This window comes from Ranitomeya variabilis, chromosome 2, assembly GCF_051348905.1.
Source record: "Ranitomeya variabilis isolate aRanVar5 chromosome 2, aRanVar5.hap1, whole genome shotgun sequence".
In the NCBI taxonomy this organism is placed as follows: Eukaryota; Metazoa; Chordata; class Amphibia; order Anura; family Dendrobatidae; genus Ranitomeya; species Ranitomeya variabilis.
The window spans coordinates 251,125,879-251,153,233 of record NC_135233.1 but is presented as its reverse complement, the minus strand read 5'-3'; the positions used below and the strand labels follow the sequence as shown (position 1 = coordinate 251,153,233).

General features: G+C 43.2%; 1 protein-coding gene and 1 long non-coding RNA gene across 5 annotated transcripts in view; one reads left to right on the top strand and one right to left on the bottom strand.

The window, feature by feature from the left end:
• TRAF2 (TNF receptor associated factor 2) overlaps positions 1 to 27,355 on the top strand; it is a 126,250-nt gene that overhangs the window by 24,578 nt on the left and 74,317 nt on the right. The window lies entirely within an intron of this gene.
• LOC143809310 (uncharacterized) lies at positions 8,079 to 8,901 on the bottom strand. Its single transcript, XR_013222209.1, has 3 exons — positions 8,804 to 8,901; positions 8,548 to 8,666; positions 8,079 to 8,251 (listed from the first exon to the last, which is right to left on the bottom strand). It is a non-coding gene; the product is annotated as an uncharacterized LOC143809310 (long non-coding RNA).

Sequence of the window (27,355 nt, the reverse complement as noted above, 5' to 3'; positions counted from 1 at the left end):
GTCCCTATTTTAATAGCCAGTAAATGCTAAATATACAGCTGTGCGCTGATATTCACAGCCTGGGAAGCTCCATGGGTATTAACCCCTTCCCAGGCTATAAACATTGGCTCTCAGTCACTAGCTTTCCCACTCTGGACTTGAAAATTGCGCGGGAGCCCACGCCATTTTTTTTTTTTTTTTACATTTTTTAAATTAAACATACTGCGTTTTAGGCTGGGGTCACACTTGTGAGAAACTCCCACGAGTCTCGCACCTCAATACCCGGCATGTGCGGCTGCATGTATTTCTATGTAGCTGAATTCTCCGGTCCCCAAGTGTCGGCTGTAATGTTGGGTATTAAAGGGCCACTGTCACCCCCCCCCCCAGCCGTTATAAACTAAAAGAGCCACCTTGTGCAGCAGTAATGCTGCAGTCTAACAAGGTGGCTTTTAGTTTTTGATTCATTTATTACCTCAAAAAAGCGTTTTAACCCCTTCACCCCCAAGGGTGGTTTGCACGTTAATGACCGGGCCAATTTTTACAATTCTGACCACTGTCCCTTTATGAGGTTATAACTCTGGAACGCTTCAACGGATCTTGGCGATTCTGACATTGTTTTCTCGTGACATATTGTACTTCATGTTAGTGGTAAAATTTCTTCGATATAACTTGCGTTTATTTGTGAAAAAAACGAATATTTGGCGAAAATTTTGAAAATTTCGCAATTTTCCAACTTTGAATTTTTATGCCCTTAAATCACAGACATATGTCACACAAAATACTTAATAAATAACATTTCCCACATGTCTACTTTACATCAGCACAATTTTGGAACCAAAATTTTTTTTTGTGACGGAGTTATAAGGGTTAAAAGTTGACCAGCAATTTCTCATTTTTACAACACCATTTTTTTGTAGGGACCACATCTCATTTGAAGTCATTTTGACGGGTCTATATGATAGAAAATACCCAAGTGTGACACCATTCTAAAAACTGCACCCCTCAAGGTACTCAAAACCACTTTCAAAAAGTTTATTAACCCTTCAGGTGTTTCACAGGAATTTTTGGAATGTTTAAATAAAAATGAACATTTAACTTTTTTTCACACAAAATTTATTTCAGCTCCAATTTGTTTTATTTTACCAAGGGTAACAGGAGAAAATAGACCCCAAAAGTTGTTGTACAATTTGTCCTGAGTACGCTGATACCCCATATGTGGGGGTAAACCACAGTTTGGGCGCATGGCAGAGCTTGGAAGCAAAGGAGCGCCATTTGACTTTTCAATGCAAAATTGACTGGAATTGAGATGGGACGCCATGTTGCATTTGGAGAGCCCCTGATGTGCCTAAACATTGAAACCCCTAACAAGTGACACCATTTTGGAAAGTAGACCCCCTAAGGAACTTATCTAGATGTGTGGTGAGCACTTTGACCCAACAAGTGCTTTACAGAAGTTTATAATGCAGAGCCGTAAAAATAAAAAATCATATTTTTTCACAAAAATGATCTTTTCACCCCCAATTTTTTAATTTTCCCAAGGGTGAGAGAAGAAATTGGACCCCAAAAATTGTTGTGCAATTTGTCCTGAGTACGCTGATACCCCATATGTGGGTGTAAACCATTGTTTGGGCGCAGGGCAGAGCTCGGAAGGGAAGGAGCGCCATTTGACTTTTCAATGCAAAATTGACTGGAATTGAGATGGGACGCCATGTTGCATTTAGAGAGCCCTTGATGTGCCTAAACATTGAAACCCCTAACAAGTGACACCATTTTGGAAAGTAGACCCCCTAAGGAACTTATCTAGATGTGTGGTGAGCACTTTGACCCACCAAGTGCTTCACAGAAGTTTATAATGCAGAGCCGTAAAAATAAAAAATCATATTTTTTCACAAAAATGATCTTTTCACCCCCAATTTTTTATTTTCCCAAGGGTAAGAGAAGAAATTGGACCCCAAAAATTGTTGTGCAATTTGTCCTGAGTACACTGATACCCTATATGTGGGTGTAAACCATTGTTTTGGCGCAGGGCAGAGCTCAGAAGGGAAGGAGCGCCATTTGACTTTTCAATGCAAAATTGACTGGAATTGAGATGGGACGCCATGTTGCGTTTGGAGAGCCCCTAATGTGCCTAAACATTGAAACCCCCCACGAGTGACACCATTTTGGAAAGTAGACCCCTTAAGGAACTTATCTAGATGTGTGTTGAGCACTTTGACCCAACAAGTGCTTCACAGAAGTTTATAATGCAGAGCCGTAAAAATAAAAAATCATATTTTTTCACAAAAATGATCTTTTAACCCCCATTTTTTTATTTCCCCAAGGGTAAGAGAAGAAATTAGACCACAAAAGTTGTTGTGCAATTTGTCCTGAGTACGACGATACCCCATATGTGGGGGTAAACCACTGTTTGGGCGCATAGCAGAGCTCAGAAGGGAAGAAGCGCTATTTTACTTTTCAATGCAAAATTGACTGGAATTAAGATGGGATGCCATGTTGCGTTTGGAGAGCCCCTGATGTGCCTAAACATTAAACCCCACCACAAGTGACACCATTTTGGAAAGTAGACCCCCTAAGGAACTTATCTAGATGTGTTTTGAGAGCTTTGAACCCCCAAGTGTTTCACTACAGTTTATAACGCAGAGCCGTGAAAATAAAAATTATTTTTTTTTTCACAAAAATGAAATTTAGCCCCCAGTTTTGTATTTTCACAAGGGTATCAGGATAAATTGGACCCTAAAAGTTGTTGTCCAATTTGTCCTGAGTACGCTGATACCCCCTATGTGGGGGGGAACCACTGTTTGGGCGCATGACAGAGCTCGGAAGGGAAGGAGCGCCATTTGGAATGCAGACTTAAATGGATTGGTCTGCAGGCGTCACGTTGCATTTGCAGAGCCCCTGATGTACCCAAACAGTACAAACCCCCCACAAGTGACCCCATATTGGAAACTAGACCCCCCAAGGAACTTATCTAGATGTGTTGTGAGAACTTTGAACCCCCAAGTGTTTCACTACAGTTTATAACGCAGAGCCGTGAAAATAAAAATTATTTTTTTTTTTCACAAAAATGATTTTTTAGCCCCCAGTTTTGTATTTTCACAAGGGTATCAGGATAAATTGGACCCTAAACGTTGTTGTCCAATTTGTCCTGAGTACGCTGATACCCCCTATGTGGGGGGGAACCACTGTTTGGGCGCATGACAGAGCTCGGAAGGGAAGGAGCGCCATTTGGAATGCAGACTTAAATGGATTGGTCTGCAGGCGTCACGTTGCATTTGCAGAGCCCCTGATGTACCCAAACAGTACAAACCCCCCACAAGTGACCCCATATTGGAAACTAGACCCCCCAAGGAACTTATCTAGATGTGTTGTGAGAACTTTGAACCCCCAAGTGTTTCACTACAGTTTATAACGCAGAGCCGTGAAAATAAAAATTATTTTTTTTTTCACAAAAATGATTTTTTAGCCCCCAGTTTTGTATTTTCACAAGGGTATCAGGATAAATTGGACCCTAAACGTTGTTGTCCAATTTGTCCTGAGTACGCTGATACCCCCTATGTGGGGGGGAACCACTGTTTGGGCGCATGACAGAGCTCGGAAGGGAAGGAGCGCCATTTGGAATGCAGACTTAAATGGATTGGTCTGCAGGCGTCACGTTGCATTTGCAGAGCCCCTGATGTACACAAATAGTACAAACCCCCCACAAGTGACCCCATATTGGAAACTAGACCTCCCAAGGAACTTATCTAGATGTGTTGTGAGAACTTTGAACCCCCAAGTGTTTCACTACAGTTTACAACGCAGAGCCGTGAAAATAAAACATATTTTTTTTCCCACAAAAATGATTTTTAGCCCCCCAAATTTTTATTTTCCCAAGGATAACAAGAGAACTTGGACCCCAGAAGTTGTTGTTCAATTTGTCCCTAGTACGCTGATACCCCATATGTTGGGGTAAACCCCTTTTTGGACGCACGGGAGAGCTCGGAAGGGAAGGAGCACTGTTTTACTTTTTCAACGCAGAATTGGCTGGAATTGAGATTGGACGCCATGTTGCGTTTGGAGAGCCCCTGATGTGCCTGAACAGTGGAATCTCCCCAATTCTACCTGAAACCCTACCCCTAACCGTTTACTGAACATTTTCTGACAGTCATAAGTGCCACGTATATAAGTGCCACGTATATAAGTGCCACGTATATAAGTGCCACGTATTTAAGAGCCACGTATTTAAGAGCCACGTATTTAAGTGCCACGTATTTAAGTGCCACGTATTTAAGTGCCACGTATTTCAGTGCCACGATATTTCAGTGCCACGTATTTCAGTGCCACGTATTTCAGGCACTGAAAAATACGTGGCACGTAAATACTTCAGTGCCACGATATTTCAGTGCCACGATATTTCAGTGCCACGTATTTCAGTGCCACGTATTTCAGTGCCACGTATTTCAGGCACTGAAAAATACGTGGCACGTAAATACTTCAGTGCCACGATATTTCAGTGCCACGATATTTCAGTGCCACGTATTTCAGTGCCACGTATTTCAGTGCCACGTATTTCAGGCACTGAAAAATACGTGGCACGTAAATACGTGGCACGTAAATACGTGGCACGTAAATACGTGGCACTGAAATACGTGGCACTGAAATACGTGGCACTTAAATACGTGGCACTGAAATACGTGGCACTGAAATACGTGGCACTGAAATACGTATATACGTATATAAACGTATATTTCAGTGCCACGTATTTCAGTGCCACGTATTTCAGGTTAGGGGTAGGGTTAGGGTTTTTTGTTTTTTTCTTGTTTTCTTGTGTTTTTCTATAAAAACGCATGCGTTTTACCGCGTTTACATGCATTTTTTCACACATGTGGTTTTTTTAAAAAACGCATGCAGATAAAAACGCAAGTGTGAAACCAGACTAAAAGACGCTTTTTATAGCAAAAAAGTTTTTGCGTCTCCACATTTTGAGACCTATAATTTTTCCACATTTTGGTCCACAGAGTCATGTGAGGTTTTTTTTTTTTTGCGGGACGAGTTGACGTTTTTATTTGTAACATTTTCGGACACGTGACCATTTTTTATCACTTTTTATTCCGATTTTTGTGAGGCAGAATAACCAAAAACCAGCTATTCATTAATTTCTTTTGGGAGAGGCGTTTATACTGTTCTGCGTTTGGTAAAATTGATAAAGCAGTTTTATTCGTCGGGTCAGTACGATTACAGCGATATCTCATTTATATCATTTTTTTATGTTTTGACGCTTTTATACGATAAAAACTATTTTATAGAAAAAATAATTATTTTGGCATCGCTTTATTCTGAGGACTATAACTTTTTTATTTTTTTGCTGATGATGCTGTATGGCGGCTCGTTTTTTGCGGGACAAGATGACGTTTTCAGCGGTAACATGGTTATTTATATCCGTCTTTTTGATCGCGTGTTATTCCACTTTTTGTTCGGCGGTATGGTAATAAAGCGTTGTTTTTTGCCTCGTTTTTTTTTTTTTTTTCTTACGGTGTTTACTGACGGGGTTAACTAGTGGGCCAGTTTTATAGGTTGGGTCATTACGGACGCGGCGATACTAAATATGTGTACTTTTATTGTTTTTGTTTGGTTTTTTTAGATAAAGAAATGTATTTATGGGAATAATATTTTTTTTTTTATTATTATTTATTTAGGAATTTTTTTTTATTTTTTTTACACATGTGGAAATTTTTTTTTTTACTTTTTTACTTTGTCCCAGGGGGGGACATCACAGATCGCAGATCTGATAGTGTGCACAGCACTCTATGAGATCCGCGATCATCCTTTCATCGGAGCAGGCTGCAGCTTTCATCTGCAGCCTGCTCCGACCCGGAAGTGCTCCCTGCAGGACCCGGATACAGCCCCTCGGCCATTTTGGATCCGGGGCCTGCAGGGAGAAGACGTTCGGTACGAGGTGAGTACATCACCTTGTACCGATCGTCTCAGGGAAGCCCGCAGGGAGCCCCCTCCATGCGCGATGCTTCCCTGTACCGCCGGTACACCGCGATCATGTTTGATCGCGGTGTGCCGGGGGTTAATGTGCCGGGGGCGGTCCGTGACCGCTCCTGGCACATAGTGCCGGATGTCAGCTGCGATATGCAGCCGACACCCGGCCGCGATCGGCCGCGCTCCCCCCGTGAGCGCGGCCGATCGCGTATGACGTACTATCCCGTCGGCGGTCATGGGGGCCCACCCCACCTCGACGGGATAGTACGTCAAATGTCGGGAAGGGGTTAAAAATTGGCCACACATACCAGATATTGTACCAGGAGGCGGTCCGAAGCGTCCTGTATGAATCCCCCAACTGCTGTCACTCTTCTCTTCAGGGGCGATGGTACCCGCCCCCTGAGCGCTGTTATCTTCTGAAATCCTGCGCTGTGCGTGCCTGCCTGGGGCCTGCGCAGTGTTCATTGTCAGTGCGGCCACACTGTTGCTGAATCCCCCGCACCGCACTGTTATTCATTATGCACAGTGCGGGGCTGGGGTTCCTGGGCATGCGCACTGCGCTGTTTAGATGCTCCCCCGCCTTCCCAGGAACCCCAGCCCCGCACTGTGCATAATGAATAACAGTGCGGGGCGGGGGATTCCGCAACAGTGTGGCCGCACTGACAATGAACACTGCGCAGGCCCCAGGCAGGCACACACAGCGCAGGCGCCGGATTTCAGAAGATAACAGCGCTCAGGGGGCGGGTACCATCGCCCCTGAAGAGAAGAGTGACGGCAGTTGGGGGATTCATACAGGACGCTTCGGACCGCCTCCTGGTACAATATCTGGTATGTGTGGCCAATTTTTAAAACGCTTTTTTTAGGTAATAAATGAATCAAAAACTAAAAGAGCCACCTTGTTAGACTGCAGCATTACTGCTGCACAAGGTGGCTCTTTTAGTTTATAACGGCTGGGGGGGGGGGTGACAGTGGCCCTTTAAGGTGCGAGACTCTTGTTAGTTTCTTGTTATTGTGACCCCGGCCAACGCAATTTTTTTTTGTCTTTATTTAACTCTTTATGTACCATTTTATTATGTTTATTATTAACATCAGGCTTTCTGTGTGCGTAAACAATATTCTTCAATGGAGTATGTAAATGAAGAGGTTGGACAAGAAATGACATCACAATTCTTTTTTTTTTTCCAATAATAGATCTTTATTTAGCTTTCAAAAACGCATACAAATCCACATGAAAAAAACGCATCAAGAACGCATTAAATCCGCACCTGCGTTTTCTGGCAAGAGAGGGAAGAATCTGCATAGAAAATTCCACAGTCAAATCTGCAACGTGTGCATATACCGTATGTGCACACGTTGCAGATTTACTACGGATCCGCAGCGTTTTTTCCGTGCAGAACCGCAAGTGATTTACAGTACAATGTAAATCAATAGGAAATAAAAATGCTGTGCCTAGCCTGTAGCTGTCCCTTTCCTGTAGAGGTTTGTGATGATATGGCCATCCCTCAAGGTTATCTCCAAATCCAAAAAGTCCACCATCCTAGAAGATATCCTGGAGGTAAGTCTGATGTTCCAAGGATTCCTATTAAGGGAATCAATAAAAGCGTTACAGTCCTCCATGGTTCCAGTCCAAAAAAACAGGATATCATCTATAAACCTGTACCACTTCAGTACATATTTGCCAAATAGGGGAAGATTATACACGTGGACCTCCTCCCACCATCCCATAAACAAATTTGCGTACGACGGCGCACACATCGCGCCCATGGCGGTGCCGGACGCTTGTCTATAGAAAGTGCGATGAAAAATAAAATAATTTTTATCGAGGACCACCCTAAGCAAGTCCAAAATGAAAGAATCGTGTTCCCTGTCTCTACTGGATTTTTTGTCCAAAAAGTATGTTATTGCCTCCAGTCCAAGATCATGTTCAATATTGGTGTAGAGGGATTCTACGTCAAGTGTAACAATAAACGTATCTGTTGGTATTTCCAATTGGCCCATCTGTTCAATAAGGTGCATTGAATCCCTAATATATGACCCCAAAGAGTAGACAAGAGGCTGGAGAAAATAATCCAAGTATATACAGGGTCTTTCAAATAAACCACCGATCCCTGATATTATTGGCCTACCCTGGGGGGTTGTCCAAGCACTTGTGCACTTTCGGCAGCATATAGAAAGTTGGAATTTTTGGCACATCGATGGTCAGGAATTCCCTCTCCTTTTTGTTAATAATGCCCAGATTATAGGCCGCCACAGTCAGTCGATCCAATTGCCTCTTAAAAACGTCAGTGGGGTCCGAAGGTAAAACCTGATAATAAGAAGTATTCAGTAGCTGTCGTTTTGCTTCCAACACATATAAGTCCTTAGGCCAAATCACAATGTTACCCCCTTTGTCAGCCTCCTTGATGACAAAGGAGTCCTGTTTTTTAAGCTGACCCAAGCACCGTTTCTCTTCCTTAGTAAGGTTATCCAACCCCTTGTTGTTAATTTTAAGGTTTTGTATGTCCTTACTCACGGTGTCAAAGAATATTTGAATCACCGGAAAAAGTGAAAATGATGGAGTGGCCTGGGAGGGAATACGTCCTGTGAACCTGCAAGACTTACCGGTATCACCTTCACTTTCATTCAAGAGCTCCAACAGATCCCGAAATACTTGTCTGTCCTCATCAGGTAAAGTATCAATCACCGACGGCTTGTGGTAAAGCAACTTGAACGTGAGCTGCCTACAAAATAGGTATAAGTCTTTTGTAAGTTCGAACTTGTTAAGAGTTGGTGGGTGAAAAAGACAACCCCTTAGATAAGAGGGAAACCTCCCCAGGTGAAAGAGAATAGGAGGACAGGTTAATAATTTGTAACTTACCTTGTTCCTCTTCCTGTAAGTTGTCATATACTAATGTTTTCGACTGTTCTTCCTCGTTACTCTCTTGTGGCTCATATTCCGATCCTGTAGGGGTCTTTCTCTCAGTCTCCAACTTGCGCCAACCCCTCCTCCTGCGCCTTCTTGGTCGCTCATGTCGGACGATAAAAAAATCGCTAGAGACAGGTTCAATTTGGTTTACCGATTTCCTTTCCCCTGATGTAATTGGTGCACTTCGTCTAATATTGCCATGGTGCGACCACCTGTAGGCAGTATCTATATGGGAAACCATTTTGCATATGGACTTATGGCACATGCTTTAGGCCAGCTGGCAGCCTAGGGTTATTTGGGCATGTTATGTAGAACTGTTCATCACTTTTTGCCTATGTTATTTTAGGATACATATTTATGTGTCTATTTTGAGATTTGATTGTATCTACATAAAGGCATTAGTAATTGTGTGTATATCATCTCCTGGGGGATCTTGGACATTGCACTTGGCCTGTTGGCCTTTTTAAATGTTTTTAATTGTGTGTCCGTTTTTTGCTCCTGTTTTTGTAATGTTTATTAAATAAAGATTTATATGGTTGGTTGATCCCACAAGTGTGCATATCTTTTCTTCTCCTTTTTCTGTGTTTTGTGCAGAACTGCAGCAGATTTTTCTGCTGCAGAACTGCACTGTGATTTACAGTACAATGTAAATCAATGTGAAAAAAAAAAAGCGTGCACATGGTGCAGAAAAAACTGCAGAGAAACTGCATCAAATCTGCACCTGCGTTTTCTACCAGGAGATGCAGATTTAGTGCAGAAAATTCTGCACCACATTTCCTACGTGTGCACATAGTCAAAAAACGCAGCTGCGGATTCTGCCAGGAGATGCAGATTTTGTGCAGAAAATTCTGCACCTCTTTTCTTACGTGTGCACATAGCCTAAGGCTATGTGCACACGTTGCGGATTAGGCTTAGGAATTTCTGGTGCGGATTCTGTCTCTCCTGGCAGAAAACGCACCAGCGTTTTTTTGTGCGTTTTTGCTGCGGTTTTCTTGCAGATTTGCTGCGGTTTTTACCCCTGCGGTTTTCTATAATGGAATGGGTACAAAAACGCTGCAGATTCACAAAAAAGAAGTGACATGCTACTTCTTTTAAACCTCAGCGTTTCCGCAGCGGATTTTCCGCAAAGTGTGCACAGCATTTTTTTTTTCTCATTGATTTACATTGTACTGTAAATCAATTGCGGATCTGCAGCGTTTCTGCACTGCAAAAAACGCTGTGGATCCGCAGAGAATCCGCAACGTGTGCACATACCCAAAAAACACACAAAATCCGCATAAAAAACGCACAGATTTTGACCTGCGTTTTCTGCCAAGAGATTCAGAATCCGCACAGAAAATTCCACAGGAAAATCCGCAACATGTGCACATAGCCGCTGTTTTTTTATTAGAGTTCCAGCAAAATCTGAGACTTCAGAAATCTCCTGCATGCGATTTATTTTTTCCTGACTGAATTTGAGAACTGCATCATTTTGGAAATTTGCAGCAAGTCAATTCTTTCAGTGTTTTTGCGGCATTTTTTCCACTCATTGAAAGCAATGAGAACGTGAAAAAAAACACTTAAAAAATAAGTTTTTGAAGCGTTTCTTTGTGAATAAAATTTACTTTATTAAACATGCACTGTAGACAAAGCGCACGTTATCTGCACCCAAAGAATGACTGCAAAAAAAAAAAAATTGCTGCAAAATGTGAATTTTGAATGCAATGTTTTTAATGCCAAAAGGGCAAGTTTTGGCTGTGTGTGAACATAGCCTAAGGCTATGTGCCCACGTTGCAGAAATGCTGCGGAAATGTACGCAGCATTTCAGCAACTCCCTGCCGTGGTTAAAACGCATGCGGAATTCACATGCGTCTTCCCGCAAAACACAAGCGTTTTTAGCTTGCAGAATGCTTGCGTTTTCCCAGCGATTTGAAGCATCGCTTGGAAAAGTGATTGACAGGTTGGTCACACAAGCATAGTGCTTGACGAGTGTGATCAACTTTTTACTATTGATGCTTCATAGGCAGCATCTATAGTAAAAGATAGAATGTTAAAAATAATAAAAATTATGGTTATTCTCACCTTCCGACGACCCCCGATCTCCTCAGCGGCACTCCCGGTCTGTTCCGTTCGCAGGGATGCTTTGCGCGAAGGACCTTTGTGACGTTATCTCAGGAGATTCGCGCAATGCATCCCTGGGAACGGAAGCCGCTGCGTGCACCGCTGAGAGGCGGGAAGACCCAAGGGCCATCAGAAGGTAAGTATATCCCTATTTTTTATTTAATTATTTATTTATTTTTTTTACATGAATATGGATCCCAGGGCCTGAAGGAGAATCTCCTCTCCTCCAGATCCTGGGTACCATCCGCACATGAAGCGCTCACTTTACGCATGGTGGGCCTAGCCACATGCGTAAAGTGAGCGTTTCAATGCAGTTCTACGGTGGCGGAATCGCCGCAATTCCGCAGAAATAATGAACATGTTGCGGATTTTACTGCTATGCGATTCCACAGCGGGAAGTCCACAGCATGGGCACAGCAACTGCGGAATCCCATAGGATTGCATGGGAATGCGTTTTTTTAGCGTTTTTATGCATTACCGCTGCGTTAAAAAAACACAGCAGAAACACATAAAAAAACGCAACGTGAGCACATAGCCTTAGGCTCTCCTGTCTACGGGAACCAGGATGTCTGGTCATGGAGCGTGGTATCATCATTGAGACCTGGAGCAAGGGTCTGCTGGTTGGAGGGGACACACACCCATCAGGTTCTGAGTGTGTAGATGGAAGCAGCTATAAATACGGCTGGGCAGACCGTTTTTTTGTGAATAAAACTAACTTTATTAAACATGCACTGTAGACAAAGCGTTATCTGTCCCAACAGATGTCAAGCTTTCACTTTCGCTTCTTCAGTATATGTGACTGAGTACGCACTTTCTTTTTCTTTTTCATTTGGGCTTGAAACCTACAGGAATTGCCTCATTGTAAGTAAGTTATTTCCATGGATATTTGCTTGAGTAGAACTGTCTATACATGTGCTGTGCTGGATCAGGAGGAAGCTTCTGAGGACACGTTACTGTGGTTTATTGTAATTCTTGCAAGAATAGGGAGTCACGCACTGTATAATTTAGGATAGAAATAAAACAATCTTTGCATGAATCAATAGGACAGATAAGTATACAGTTTGTAAAATATGTTGTTAGATAGCTTTACTCTGAACTTTCAATGTCGAGGCTTGTCTCAGCAGGGTACAGCTCACTAAATGCATCATATTTCTTCACAGTCTGTGAGGAGTGAGGGAGCATGTTTGTGCTTAATCATATTCCAGAACACACAAATATATATGTCCTCATCGATCCTGTTACTGTATTTTGGAATTTGAGATGTTCGAAAATAGTTTTTTCCCTTATGGTTCTATGTACAGTGTATAAAAAGCAGCTAATTTCTCCAAACATGAGCTAAGAGGAAAAACGAACATCAAGCATACAGAGACAACATATACTGGACTATTGATTTATGCAGTTTATTGAGGGTATGTGCACATGTTCAGGTTTTTTTCGTTTTTTTTACGCGTTTTTTCACGATAAAAACTCATTAAAAATGCATACATTATGCATCCTATCATTTAGAATGCATTCTGTATGTTTCGTGCACATGGTGCGTTTTTTTCCACACAAAAAACGCATCGCGGTAAAAAAAAGCAGCATGTTTATTAATTTTGCGGATTTTCCGCGTTTTTCCCGCAATTCTATGCATTTGGGAAAAAACGCATCAAAAACGCATGAAAAAACGCATGCGGATTTCTGGCAGAAATGTCCGTTTTTTGTTAGGATAATTTCTGCTAGAAATCCTGACGTGTGCACATAGTCTGAAAGTTTAGCTATGCTTTAGGAAGTGCTTACCTTCTTTAATCCTGCTTTCCTGATCACTCCAGAACTTCTGAGATGAATGTAGGCTTTCCTTCCCTGTGTGTTTATTTTTTCCCCTTATCTGTAGAGGAGGAGCTTCACTACTTAAAGGGCCACTGTCACCCCCTCCAGCCGCTATAAACTAAAAGAGCCACCTTGTGCAGCAGTAATGCTGCAGTCTAACAAGGTGGCTCTTTTAGTTTTTGCTTCTGTTATTCCCTCAATAAAAGCGTTTTATAATTTTCCCCTAATACCTGTCTTTGTACCTGGAGGCAGGTCTGAAGCCTCCTCTGTGAAGCGCCCAACTGCCGTCACTCATCTCTTCACGGGCGATGGTCGCCGCCCCCTCAGCGCTGTTCTTCTTAAATCCGGCGCCTGCGCTGTGCTTGCCTGCCTGGGGCAGGCACATTGTTCATTGGCCGTCCTAGCGCTGATGCCGGGTTCCGTTCTGCGCCTGTGCGGGCAGTGCGGCCACCCTGTTGCTGAATCCCCGCCCTGCACTGTTATGCATTATGCACAGTGCGGGGCGGGGATTCCTGGGCAGATTCCTGCACAGACCGACGCTGGAAGGCGGGGAACCCCGGGGCGAACGTCTGACAAGCGCAGTGCGCATGCCCAGGAATCCCATGCATAACACAGTGCGGGGCGGGGATTCAGCAACAGGGTGGCCGCACTGGTATAGGTATTTGGGGAAAATTATAAAACGCTTTATTGAGGGAATAACAGAAGCAAAAACTAAAAGAGCCACCTCGTTAGAATGCAGCATTACTGCTGCACAAGGTGGCTCTTTTAGTTTATAACGGCTGGAGGGGGGTGACAGTGGCCCTTTAACAAACATAAACTGCAGCACAGTCAGCTAAAAGTCTAGACCTTAGATCAGGAATAGGACATTTCATAACTTTCCCAAATTCTTATGAAAGCAATATTCCCCACAAACTGCACTGAACTACTGTACCTATGGGCTCCGACTCCACAGCCCAGGTTACCCTCCACTTTATAGGACTGCCTTTGACCTGTGTATTCATGTGATAACTTTACAGCACTTCCTATCAGCCTGAGATGGTGTAATGCTCAGAGTAGAAGGATGTGGTCAGAGTTACATCCTGGTGAGAATCGTACACGGATGCCTCAGACTGTGCCCGTTCTCTTCACTGAAGAGGGATCATATATCCAGCTACACACTGGTTATTTCCCAGAACTTAGCCAGACACCAGTGTACTTATAGTGTGCGAAATTCCTGGGGATTCCCTGTGAGAGGGAGTTCTGCTCCTGTGGGCTGTGTGCACACATTGCTTCTTGGTTGTGTTTTTTCTCTGCATATTTGTCACAAATCCTGAAAGAGTTTCCTGATGCCAGTAAAGTGAATGAGATTTCTGAAGTATCATGCACACACTGCTTTTTTGTTTCTGCGGCACGTCAATTCTTTGTGTTTTTTACCTTAGGTTTCACCCATGTTAATGAATGGGGAAAAATCTTCACCAAAAATGCATCTATTTTACGCTGCTTTTTTCCTGCCTAGAGATGAACTGTTTGCACCAAATACGTGTGCATGGACCCTTAACCCCTTCACCCCCAAGGGTGGTTTGCACGTTAATGACCGGGCCAATTTTTACAATTCTGACCACTGTCCCTTTATGAGGCTATAACTCTGGAACGCTTTGACGGATCTTGGCGATTCTGACATTGTTTTCTCGTGACATATTGTACTTCATGTTAGTGGTAAAATTTATTCGATATAACTTGCGTTTATTTGTGAAAAAAATGGAAATTTGGCGAAAATTATGAAAATTTTGCAATTTTCCAACTTTGAATTTTTATGCCCTTAAATCACAGACATATGTCACGCAAAATACTTAATAAGTAACATTTCCCACATGTCTACTTTACATCAGTACAATTTTGGAACCAAAATTTTTTTTTGTGACGGAGTTATAAGGGTTAAAAGTTGACCAGCAATTTCTCATTTTTACAACACCATTTTTTTTTTAGGGACCACATCTCATTTGAAGTCATTTTGAGGGGTCTATATGATAGAAAATACTCAAGTGTGACACCATTCTAAAAACTGCACCCCTCAAGGTGCTCAAAACCACATTCAAGAAGTTTATTAACCCTTCAGGTGTTTCACAGGAATTTTTGGAATGTTTAAATAAAAATGAACATTTAACTTTTTTTCACACAAAATTTATTTCAGCTCCAATTTGTTTTATTTTACCAAGGGTAACAGGAGAAAATGGACCCCCAAAGTTGTTGTATAATTTGTCCTGAGTACGCTGATACCCCATATGTGGGTGTAAACCATTGTTTGGGCGCATGGCAGAGCTTGGAAGGGAAGGAGTGCCATTTGACTTTTCAATGCAAAATTGACTGGAATTGAGATGGGACGCCATGTTGCGTTTGGAGAGCCCCTGATGTGCCTAAACATTGAAACTCCCTACAAGTGACACCATTTTGGAAAGTAGACCCCCTAAGGAACTTATCTAGATGTGTGGTGAGCACTTTGACCCACCAAGTGCTTCACAGAAGTTTATAATGCAGAGCCGTAAAAATAAAAAATATTTTTTCACAAAAATGATCTTTTCGCCCCCAATTTTTTATTTTCCCAAGGGTAAGAGAAGAAATTGGACCGCAAAAAATATTGTGCAATTTGTCCTGAGTACGCTGATACCCCATATGTGGGTGTAAACCATTGTTTGGGCGCATGGCAGAGCTTGGAAGGGAAGGAGCGCCATTTGACTTTTCAATGCAAAATTGACTGGAATTGAGATGGGACGCCATGTTGCGTTTGGAGAGCCCCTGATGTGCCTAAACATTGAAACTCCCTACAAGTGACACCATTTTGGAAAGTAGACCCCCTAAGGAACTTATCTAGATGTGTGGTGAGCACTTTGACCCACCAAGTGCTTCACAGAAGTTTATAATGCAGAGCCGTAAAAATAAAAAATCATATTTTTTCACAAAAATGATCTTTTCGCCCCCAATTTTTTATTTTCCCAAGGGTAAGAGAAGAAATTGGACCGCAAAAAATGTTGTGCAATTTGTCCTGAGTACGCTGATACCCCATATGTGGGTGTAAACCATTGTTTGGGCGCATGGCAGAGCTTGGAAGGGAAGGAGCGCCATTTGACTTTTCAATGCAAAATTGACTGGAATTGAGATGGGACGCCATGTTGCGTTTGGAGAGCCCCTGATGTGCCTAAACATTGAAACTCCCTACAAGTGACACCATTTTGGAAAGTAGACCCCCTAAGGAACTTATCTAGATGTGTGGTGAGCACTTTGACCCACCAAGTGCTTCACAGAAGTTTATAATGCAGAGCCGTAAAAATAAAAAATCATATTTTTTCACAAAAATGATCTTTTCGCCCCCAATTTTTTATTTTCCCAAGGGTAAGAGAAGAAATTGGACCGCAAAAAATGTTGTGCAATTTGTCCTGAGTACGCTGATACCCCATATATGGGTGTAAACCATTGTTTGGGCGCATGACAGAGCTTGGAAGGGAAGGAGCGCCATTTGACTTTTCAATGCAAAATTGACTGGAATTGAGATGGGACGCCATGTTGCGTTTGGAGAGCCCCTGATGTGCCTAAACATTGAAACTCCCTACAAGTGACACCATTTTGGAAAGTAGACCCCCTAAGGAACTTATCTAGATGTGTTTTGAGAGCTTTGAACCCCCAAGTGTTTCACTACAGATTATAACGCAGAGCCGTGAAAATAATTTTTTTTTTTTTTCTCAAAAATGATTTTTTAGCCCCCAGCTTTGTATTTTTACAAGGGTAACAGAATAAATTGGACCCCAAAATTTGTTTTCCAATTTGTCCTGAGTACGCTGATACCCCATATGTGGGGGGGAACCACTGTTTGGGCGCATGACAGAGCTCGGAAGGGAAGGAGCGCCATTTGGAATGCAGACTTAAATGGATTGGTCAGCAGCCGTCACGTTGCATTTGCAGAGCCCCTGATGTACCCAAACAGTACAAACCCCCCACAAGTGACCCCATATTGGAAACTAGACCTCCCAAGGAACTTATCTAGATGTGTTTTGAGAACTTTGAACCCCCAAGTGTTTCACTAAAGTTTATAGCGCAAATCCGTGAAAATAAAAATTCTTTTTTTTTTTCACAAAAATGATTTTTTAGCCCCCAGTTTTGTATTTTCACAAGGGTAACAGGATAAATTGGACCCCAAAAGTTGTTGTCCAATTTGTCCTGAGTACGCTGATACCCCATATGTGGGGGGGAACCACTGTTTGGGTGCATGACAGAGCTCGGAAGGGAAGGAGCACCATTTGGAATGCAGCCTTAAATGGATTGGTCTGCAGGCGTCACGTTGCATTTGCAGAGCCCCTGATGTACCCAAACAGTACAAACCCCCCACAAGTGACCCCATATTGGAAACTAGACCTCCCAAGGAACTTATCTAGATGTGTTGTGAGAACTTTGAACCCCCAAGTGTTTCACTACAGTTTATAACGCAGAGCCGTGAAAATAAAACATCTTTTTTTTCCCACAAAAATGATTTTTAGCCCCCCAAATTTTTATTTTCCTAAGGATAACAAGAGAGCTTGGACCCCAGAAGTTGTTGTTCAATTTGTCCCGAGTACGCTGATAACACATATGTTGGGGTAAACCCCTTTTTGGGCGCACGGGAGAGCTCGGAAGGGAAGGAGCACTGTTTTACTTTTTCAACGCAGAATTGGCTGGAATTGAGATTGGACGCCATGTCACGCTTGGAGAGCCCCTGATGTGCCTGGACAGTGGAAACTCCCCAATTCTACCTAAAACCCTAACCCAAACACACCCCTAACCCTAATCCCAACGGTAACCCTAACCACACCCCTAGCCCTGACACACCCATAATTCTAATCCCAACCCTAATCCAAACGTAAATGTAATCCAAACCCTAACCCTAACTTTAGCCCCAACCTTAACTTTAGCCCCAACCCTAACTTTACCTCCAACCCTAGCCCTAACCCTAACCCTACCCCTACCCCTAACCCTAAACGTGACTGAAATACGTGGCACTGAAATACGTGGCACTGAAATACGTGGCACTGAAATACGTGGCACTGAAATACGTGGCACTGAAATACGTGGCACTGAAATACGTGGCACTGAAATACGTGGCACTTAAATTCGTGGCACTGAAATACGTGGCACTGAAATACGTGGCACTGAAATACGTGGCACTGAAATACGTGGCACTTAAATACGTGGCACTGAAATATGTGATACGTGGCACTTAAATACGTGGCACTGAAACACGTGGCACTGAAATACGTGATACGTGGCACTGAAATACGTGGCACTGAAATACGTGGCACTGAAATACGTGGCACTGAAATATGTGATACGTGGCACTTAAATACGTGGCACTGAAATACGTGGCACTGAAATACGTGGCACTGAAATACGTGGCACTGAAATATGTGATACGTGGCACTTAAATACGTGGCACTGAAACACGTGGCACTGAAATACGTGATACGTGGCACTGAAATACGTGGCACTGAAATACGTGGCACTGAAATACGTGGCACTGAAATACGTGGTACTAAAATATGTGGCACTGAAATACGTGATACGTGGCACTGAAATACGTGGCACTGAAACACGTGGCACTGAAATATGTGATACGCTGCCCTGAAATACATGGCACTGAAATACGTGGCACTGAAATACGTGGCACTGAAATACGTGGCACTGAAATACGTGGCACTGAAATACGTGGCACTGAAATACGTGGCACTATGACTGTCAGAAAATGTTCATTAAACGGTTAGGGGTGAGGTTAGGGGTAGAGTTAGGGTTAGGGTTTGGATCCCTTTATCACAATGATGGTGGTGGGTGGCTTTTCAGTGTGTTTTCTGTTTTTTTTTCGATAAAAATGCATGCGTTTTTAACGCAAACAAACGCATGTGCTTAAAAACGCAAGAAAATACTGCAGGTTGTATTTCTGAAAATTAACGCATGCAGAAAAAAACCGCATGCGTTTGAAAACGCGACCAAACGTGTACAAAAAAAACGCATGCGTTTTCAATGTTAAATATAGGGAAAAAACGCATGCTTTTTTTGTGCAAAAAACGCTGCAGACAAAAACGCAAGTGTGAAACCAGCGACGCTTTTTATAGCAAAAAAGTTTTTGCGTCTCCACATTTTGAGAGCTATAATTTTTCCACATTTTGCTCCACAGAGTCATGTGAGGTCTTGTTTTTTGCGGGACGAGTTGACGTTTTTATTTGTAACATTTTCGGACACGTGACCGTTTTTGATCGCTTTTTATTCCGATTTTTGTGAGGCAGAATGACCAAAAACCAGCAATTCCTGAATTTCTTTTGGGAGAGGCGTTTATACCGTTCCGCGTTTGGTAAAATTGATAAAGCAGTTTTATTCTTCGGGTCAGTACGATTACAGCGATATCTCATTTATATCATTTTTTTATGTTTTGGCGCTTTTATACGATAAAAACTATTTTATAGAAAAAATAATTATTTTGGTATCGCTTTATTCTCAGGACTATAACTTTTTTATTTTTTTGCTGATGATGCTGTGTGGCGGCTTGTTTTTTGCAGGACAAGATGACGTTTTCAGTGGTACCATGGTTATTTATATATGTCTTTTTGATCGCGTGTTATTCCACTTTTTGTTCGGCGGTATGGTAATAAAGCGTTGTTTTTTGCCTCGTTTTTTTTTTTTTTTTCTTACGGTGTTTACTGAAGGGGTTAACTAGTGGGGCAGTTTTATAGGTGGGGTCGTTACGGACGCGGCGATACTAAACATGTGTACTTTTATTGTTTTTTTTTTTTATTTAGATAAAGAAATGTATTTATGGGAATAATATTTTTTTTTTTTTTTTTCATTATTTTGGAATATTTTTTTTAATTTTTTTTTACACATTTGGAAATTTTTTTTTAACTTTTTTACTTTGCCCCAGGGGGGGACAATACAGATCGGTGATCTGTCAGTTTGCATAGCACTCTGACAGATCACCGATCTGCGAGAGGTGCAGGCTGCTTCACAGTGCCTGCTCTGAGCAGGCGTCTGTGAAGCCACCTCCCTCCCTGCAGGACCCGGATCCGCGGCCATCTTGGATCCGGGTCTGGAGCAGGCAGGGAGGGAGGTAAGACCCTCGCAGCAACGCGATCACATCGCGTTGCTGCGGGGGGCTCAGGGAAGCCCGCAGGGAGCCCCCTCCCTGCGCGATGCTTCCCTGCACCGCCGGCACATCGCGATCATGTTTGATCGCGGTGTGCCGGGGGTTAATGTGCCGGGAGCGGTCCGTGACCGCTCCTGGCACATAGTGCCGGATGTCAGCTGCGATATGCAGCCGACACCCGGCCGCGATCGGCCGCGCTCCCCCCGTGAGCGCGGCCGATCGGCTATGACGTACTATCCCGTCGGCGGTCATGGGGGCCCACCCCACCTCGACGGGATAGTACGTCGGATGTCAGGAAGGGGTTAAATCCCTGTGGTTTGTCATCTTTTATGAGAATTCCTATCTTCTAACAGTAAAATCATTGCTGTAAACCGCACATTTCCCAGTGTCTCTAGTATACAATCTGCAGAGGGACTGAATAATCATTAACTATCATTGGATCCTCCGTTTACATCAGCCCCATGCAATATGGCCTTAAAGGGGTTGTTCTGTTTAACCCCTTAGTGACAGCCAAATTTTTGAAATCTGACCAGTGTCACTTTATGTGGTAGTAACTCTGCAACCCTTCAACAAATCCCAGTGATTTTGAGATTGTTTTTTTCGTGACACATTATACTTTATGATAATGGTAAATTTTGGTCGATATGTTTTGTGTTTATTTATAAAAAATATCAAAAATTTGAGAAAAATGTTAAAAAATTAGCAATTTTCAAAATTTGAATGATTATCCCTTTAATCCAGATAGTCATACCACAGCAAACCATTAATAAATAACATTTCCCACATGTCGGCTTTACATCAGCACCATTAGTAAAATTTTATTTTATTTTGCTAGCATTTTAGGAGGATTAAAAGTGTAGAAGCAATTTTTCATTTTTTCAACGAAATTTACAAAATTTCTTTTTTAGAGACTTATCCATGTTTGAAGTGACTTTAGGGGTCTCATATATTGGGAAACCCCCAAACGTGATACCATTTTTAAATCAGCACCCCCTGACATATTGAAAACTGCAGTCAGGTAGTTTATTAACTCTTCAGGTGCTTTACAGGAATTAATGCAAAGTGGCATGACAGAAATGAAAATGTGTATTTTTATCACCTAAATGTCTCTAACTTCTGAACAGATTACTACAGCTGTTAGATTCTAAGGCCACTATTTGGTCGTGAATTGCCATGGCAAACATCAGGACCACACAATCATGATCTGAGGGCACCAATTTGAATAAAGAGGAAGCCCCCACAGTCTGTTAACCATTTATAATGATGTAATCACTATTGACAGCAGCATCTAAAGGTACCTTCACACGAAGCGACGCTGCAGCGATAGCGACAACGATGCCGATCGCTGCAGCGTCGCTGTTTGATCGCTGGGGAGCTGTCACACAGACCGCTCTCCAGCGACCAACGATGCCGAGGTCCCCGGGTAACCAGGGTAAACATCGGGTTGCTAAGCGCAGGGCCGCGCTTAGTAACCCGATGTTTACCCTGGTTACCAGCGTAAAAGTAAAAAAAACAAACCGTACATGCTCACCTGCGCGTTCCCCAGCGTCTGCTTCCTGACACTGACTGAGCTCCGGCCCTAACAGCACAGCGGTGACGTCACCGCTGTGCTTTCACTTTCACTTTAGGGCCGGCGCTCAGTAAGTGTCAGGAAGCAGACGCTGGGGGACGCGCAGGTCAGCATGTACTGTTTGTTTTTTTTACTTTTACGCTGGTAACCAGGGTAAACATCGGGTTACTAAGCACGGCCCTGCGCTTGGTAACCCGATGTTTACCCTGGTTACCAGTGTAAAACATCGCTGGTATCGTTGCTTTTGCTTTCAAACACAACGATACACAGCGATCGGACGACCAAATAAAGTTCTGGACTTTATTCAGCGACCAGCGACATCACAGCAGGATCCTGATCGCTGCTGCGTGTCAAACGAAACGATATCGCTAGCGAGGACGCTGCAACGTCACAGATCGCTAGCGATGTCGTTTCGTGTGAAGGTACCTTAAGTGGTTAATCAGATATGGACGGTGACAACACTGATCGTGCCTGATGCAGCAAGTTATCAGCTATAGTGGACAACCGACAGCTGCTGGATTGTCACCTGTATGGGGAGGCTATTCTCTTAAATCTCAGGTCAGTTAAAAGACGTATTGGCGGTCATTAAGGGGTTAAAAGGTTCCCAAGTTCAGCGGCTCCACATCAGCCGGACCATTGAGATCTGAGATTGGCTGCAGCCAATGTAATATCATCATTGCAGCTGACCAGAGAAGCGGTGAGAAGCAGGGAGGGTAAGAACTCCTTTTGTTTTGCGTCCCTGAGCCTTTGGGGGAATAATCGGTGAAGCAGGACAACCCCTTTATATTAGCACAATTTTTGATTTGTTTATAATGTTTATCAGTGCAGGTTCTGCCGCAGTAAACCCACTGTTACCCAACATAGCGGAGGATGTCTTCAGCAAATGGTAGCCCTGATGTGAAGCTATATGGTGATTGATCAGTGCAGACTGCGCTGTCCTGTACCTGCAGATGTTTGTGCGCGCAGGCACTCGGCTGCCATGTGATTATTTCCCATCACATGCTAGACATCATGTAAGGACTTACAGCAATGGGTGCACAGTCTAGGTAACAACAGGGTGATGCATCGTGTATCAAAGAACATGCAGCACGAGGGAGAGAACAGAATAACAGAATGAGGCGCTCACATAAAGGTAAAACAACTTGTATTGGTGTTCAAACATTACTACGTATAAAATATCAATGAAACAACCTAAACTGCACACAGTCATGTGCAGACATGGGACAATGGACTTTATCATACTATCTTAGGCTAGTTTCTCATTTGCGTCTTTGTGCAGCGTATCATCCGCAAACGCATGCAAAAACAAACGTAGCTAACGTAGCGTTTTTATCCATATCACCTTACGCATGACGGCAAAAAAAGCGTGTGCATGCGTTTGTATGCGTTTTTTGCCTGCGTTTCCAGGAGAGCATGTCTCAATCGGTTTCTGGACATGCGCATTCCAAGTATGCATACATTCCCATACACGGTAATGCGTTTTTTAACGCACTCATCCGCATGCGCATATTTGACAAATTTTTGACGCTTCCTAAAATGCAACATGTTGCGTTCGCCGCACACTGAGAAATGACGCATGCAAACGCATGTCCCTGCGTACACCATGTTAAAGATATGTACGCAGGATGCATGCGGATGAAAAGCTGCGTACACAGACGCAAATGTGAAACCAGCCTTACACATTGCACTTTATAGCATACTCCAGTCCTTCTGTAGCTCCTCTCCAGGGCACTTCTCATGCTGCTGGGGGATCTGGCATACTATTTTTTTCGTCCCTCAGGATTGCTGGGGTATTATATGGCGTCCTTTATATGCATTTATGCATGGCTTACATTACATTATGTACCAATGCTAGGAATAATAATAAAAGATTGTATGTTATGCTTTGATATGAATCTTTTGGTATGTCGCGTTGGCCCATGTCTGCACCTGACTGTGTTCAGTTTTCATTGATTTGTTGATATTTTATACATTTTAATGTTTTAAGTTTAGGTGTGCGCATCATTAGTGTATTTATTTTTTTCACTCTTTTACTAGACATTGGCATAATATCCCAGTCTTAAGTCTCAAACCTATTTGTGAGGGTTTGGGTTTTTTTTGTAAGTACCATAAACGCAATTTATTAAGCATTTTTTTTTATACAGGATGGTTTCTCAGGCTATGTTCACACGTTGCTTTTTTGCTGCTTTTTCTTTCTGTAGCAAAACCTGCTTTCTTGGCAGTAAGAAACTTGCTGCAAAAAGCATGTTTTGCTTGGTTTTCATTGCATTTTTGTCATGCTTCATTTCCCTCTTGTGCATGCTAAAGTTTAGTGCCAAAAAAACAAAATCTGATTCTACTTCATAAGATTTTGGCACAAAAAACGCAGCTAAACCCGATACCTGTGTTTTTTCACCACCCATTACTTTTAATGGGTGAAAAAAACTGAAAGAAGTGACATGCTCTATTCTGCAAAACCCAAGATTTTGCACAAAATATGAAGGACAAAAAAACAAGCTCTGTGCATGAGATTTCAGAAAACTCATAGTCCTAGCTGGTACTGCAAAACACCGCTAAAATTTACATTAAAAAACACAACATGTGAACATACCCTCACAGTCAGCTCCATCACCACTCAGCTCTCACCTGCAAGGTGTTGGGCTGTGAGCACAACCCCCATCTGTGGACGTCGGGCACTCACACCATCCTCATGGTGTCAGTTTCTAACCGTTTGTGCAGACACATGCACATTTGTGGCCTGCTGGAGGTCTTTTTGCTGGGCTCTGGCAGTGCTCCTCCTGTTCCTCCTTGCACAAAGGCTGATGTAGCGGTCCTACTGCTGGGTTGTTGCCCTCCTACGCCCCCTCCATGTCTCCTGGAGTACTGGACTGTCTACTGGTAGCGATTCCAGCCTCTGGACACTATGCTGACAGACACAGCAAACCTTCTTGACACAGGTCGCATTGATGTGCCATCCTGGATGAGCTGCACTCCCTGAGCCACTTGTGTGGGTTGTAGAGTCCGTCTCATGCTACCACGAGTGTGAAAGCACAACCAACATTCAAAAGTGACCAAAACATCAGCCAGAAAGCATTGGTATTGAGATGTGGTTTGTGGTCCCCACCTGCAGAGCCACTACTTTATTGAGGGTGCCTTGATAATTGCCAATAATTTCCATCTGTTGTCTATTCCATTTGCACAACAGCATGTGAAATTGATTGTCAAATAGTCATAGAATCATAGAATGGTAGAGTTGAAAGGGAACTCCTGGCTCATCTGGTCCAACCCCCTGCTCAAAGCAAGATTCTCTAAATCATCCCAGACAGATGTCTGTCCAGCCTCTGTTTGAGGACATCCATTGAAGGAGAACTCACCACCTCTCGTGGCAGCCTGTTCCTGCTTCCTAAGTGGACAGTTTGATTTCACAGAAGTTTGATTTACTTGGAGTTATATTCTGTTGTTTGTGTTCCCTTTATTTTTTTGAGCAGTGTATATTAGATATATTTCATAAGAGGGGGTGCAATTCCCAAAATGCAGTCATTTTGTGGGTTTTTTGCTGTTTTCGCACTGTTTGAACTCTTTAAATGGCGTATGTACTCCATATGTGAGGCATTGCCGCATATAGGAGAAATTGCACAAGAATTATTGGGGTCCATTTTCTCCTATTTTTTCCTTGTTATTTTGTGTGTGTGTGTGTGTGTGTGTGTGTGGGGGGCATATTTATTTTTCTTTTATTTGATTCCTGTGAACCTTTTCATAGGTTTCGAATACTTGGGGTGGGTGGGGGTTAAAATTGAGTCTTGTTTGGTGACATTTCTGACCCGAAAGCCCCTAAGAAATAAAAATAAATAAACATATCACTGGGATCAGAAGAGGCACAGTTCATACATGTAAACTGACAGCTATCAGATATGAGAAATGGAGCTGTGCCAGGAAGGTGGAAATTCCCCTCCGTACCCTGTCTGCTATTTGTTTCTTTTCCTAAGATTCATGTACAGAAACCATATTGCATCCATGTAACCTGTGATGCATGCTGTAGGAATACTAGTCTCAGTCTGTCCTGTCTGCCTCCCACTTGATGAGACTTGTAATATAGCAGTCACAGCCAGCGGCGTTGCCCTCTTATCTTTTCTAGAAACGAGTGCTGTCAGTCGCCTTTCATTAATAATAATTTTTATTTCTGAAGCACCAGATATTAAAAAGTAAACACATTCAAGAGATACCTAGAGGAATGAGGGCCCTGATCACAAGCTATATATGAGGAAATAGAGGAGACTCGATAATTATATGGTAAAAAGTGCTTGTATTGTGTGGTCCAGCCATCAATATAATAAGTCGGGTATTCTCTTAAGCTGCATGAATCGGTCACCAGCCAATGTGTGTACAGTACAGACACAGAGGGCTGTTAAATGCATGGAGGGTGTGTAAACGGATGGTGCAAGAAACAAGGTTGGAACCAGGCCTGTGGAGTTGGAGTCGGTATAAAATGGACCGACTCAGACTGCTAAAATCCATAATACATTGGGTACAGTAGTACAATGCAGGATTTGCTGTAAATGTTTTCAGAATAATTTGGGAACGTTATAAAATTTCCTATAAATGTCTGTTCTGTTCGTGATCTAAGGATCTCAACTTTTAGATGAGCTGAATCTGTGCTGCACTTTATGCACATGCTCAGTAGTGACCAGTGCTGTGGGGTCGGAGGTGAGATGAATCTGTGCTGGACTTTATGTACATGTCAATAGTGATCAGTGCTGTGGATTCGGAGTTGGAGTCTGAAGTCAGGGAAATTGAAGTGTCTGAGTCGGTGGTTTTGCTTACTGGCTCCACAGCCCTGGGTGGAACCATACATGGAAATAGCAATATTGAGTTTGGGAATGTTGGTGGATGGAGGAAACACAAGGAGTTCAGTTTTTGGCAGATTCAGTGCTAGATAGAGGCAGGACATGATGTTAGAGACAGCAGAAATACACTCACTGGTATTTTGTTGTAATGCACAGGTGATTTCAGGAGGCGATGTGTATAATTTGGTGTCATCACCATATTGATCATACTGAAAACTAAATCTTCTGATGGTTTGTCCAATAGGGGTGAGCGAAAAGGAGGGGGGCCTAGGACTGACCTGAAGAGGAGCCAGAAAAAGATACCGTGAAGGAGCGGTCAGAGAGGTAGGAGGAGAACCAGGAGAGAACGGTGTCCTTGAGGCTGAAAGAGCGGAGCATAGTGAGGAGGAGCTGATGATCCACTGTGTCCAATGCTGGAGAGAGATCCAGGAGAACCAGCAGGGAGCAATGACCATTAGATTTAGGTGTTAACAGATTATTAGAAACTTTAGTGAGATTATTAGAAACTTTAGGGAGGGCAGTTTCAGTAGAAAGTAAAGAGCGGGGGGCGTGGCCTGACTGCCTATGTGTGCGGACGCATAGAGGAGCGCTCCCGCTGCTAACCTGCTAAAATCCTGTGCAGACGCTGCTGACCGGACTTTTCTGCCACATACCGGCTGGCTGAGGGTCTGAGGAGTGCGGCGGTGGTCCCGGTGTCGGAGGAAATGACCAGAAGGCGGCAGAAGGATGCGGGAGCTGGCGATGCAGGAGCCAGCCAAGATGGCGCCGAGGCCAGAGAGGACGCTGATAAGGTGAACGCCGCATGTCAGAGATGCATGGAGGTGGCGGCGAAGCTGCAGCAGTTTGCCAGAGTGGATGGAGCGGAGGAGGCAGAAAAGGGAACAGGAGCTGGTGATGATATGGAGGAGGAAGATGTGATCCCAGCAGGAAAGTATGAGGTAAAGAAAGGGAGGGAGAAGAGCAGCATGGCGGGGGCAATAGGGGGACCTGAAGATATGGCACAGGAAGATGGGCCGACCCTCAGAGATGTTTTTGCACTGGTCTCCTCTTGCAAGCAGTCCCTAAAT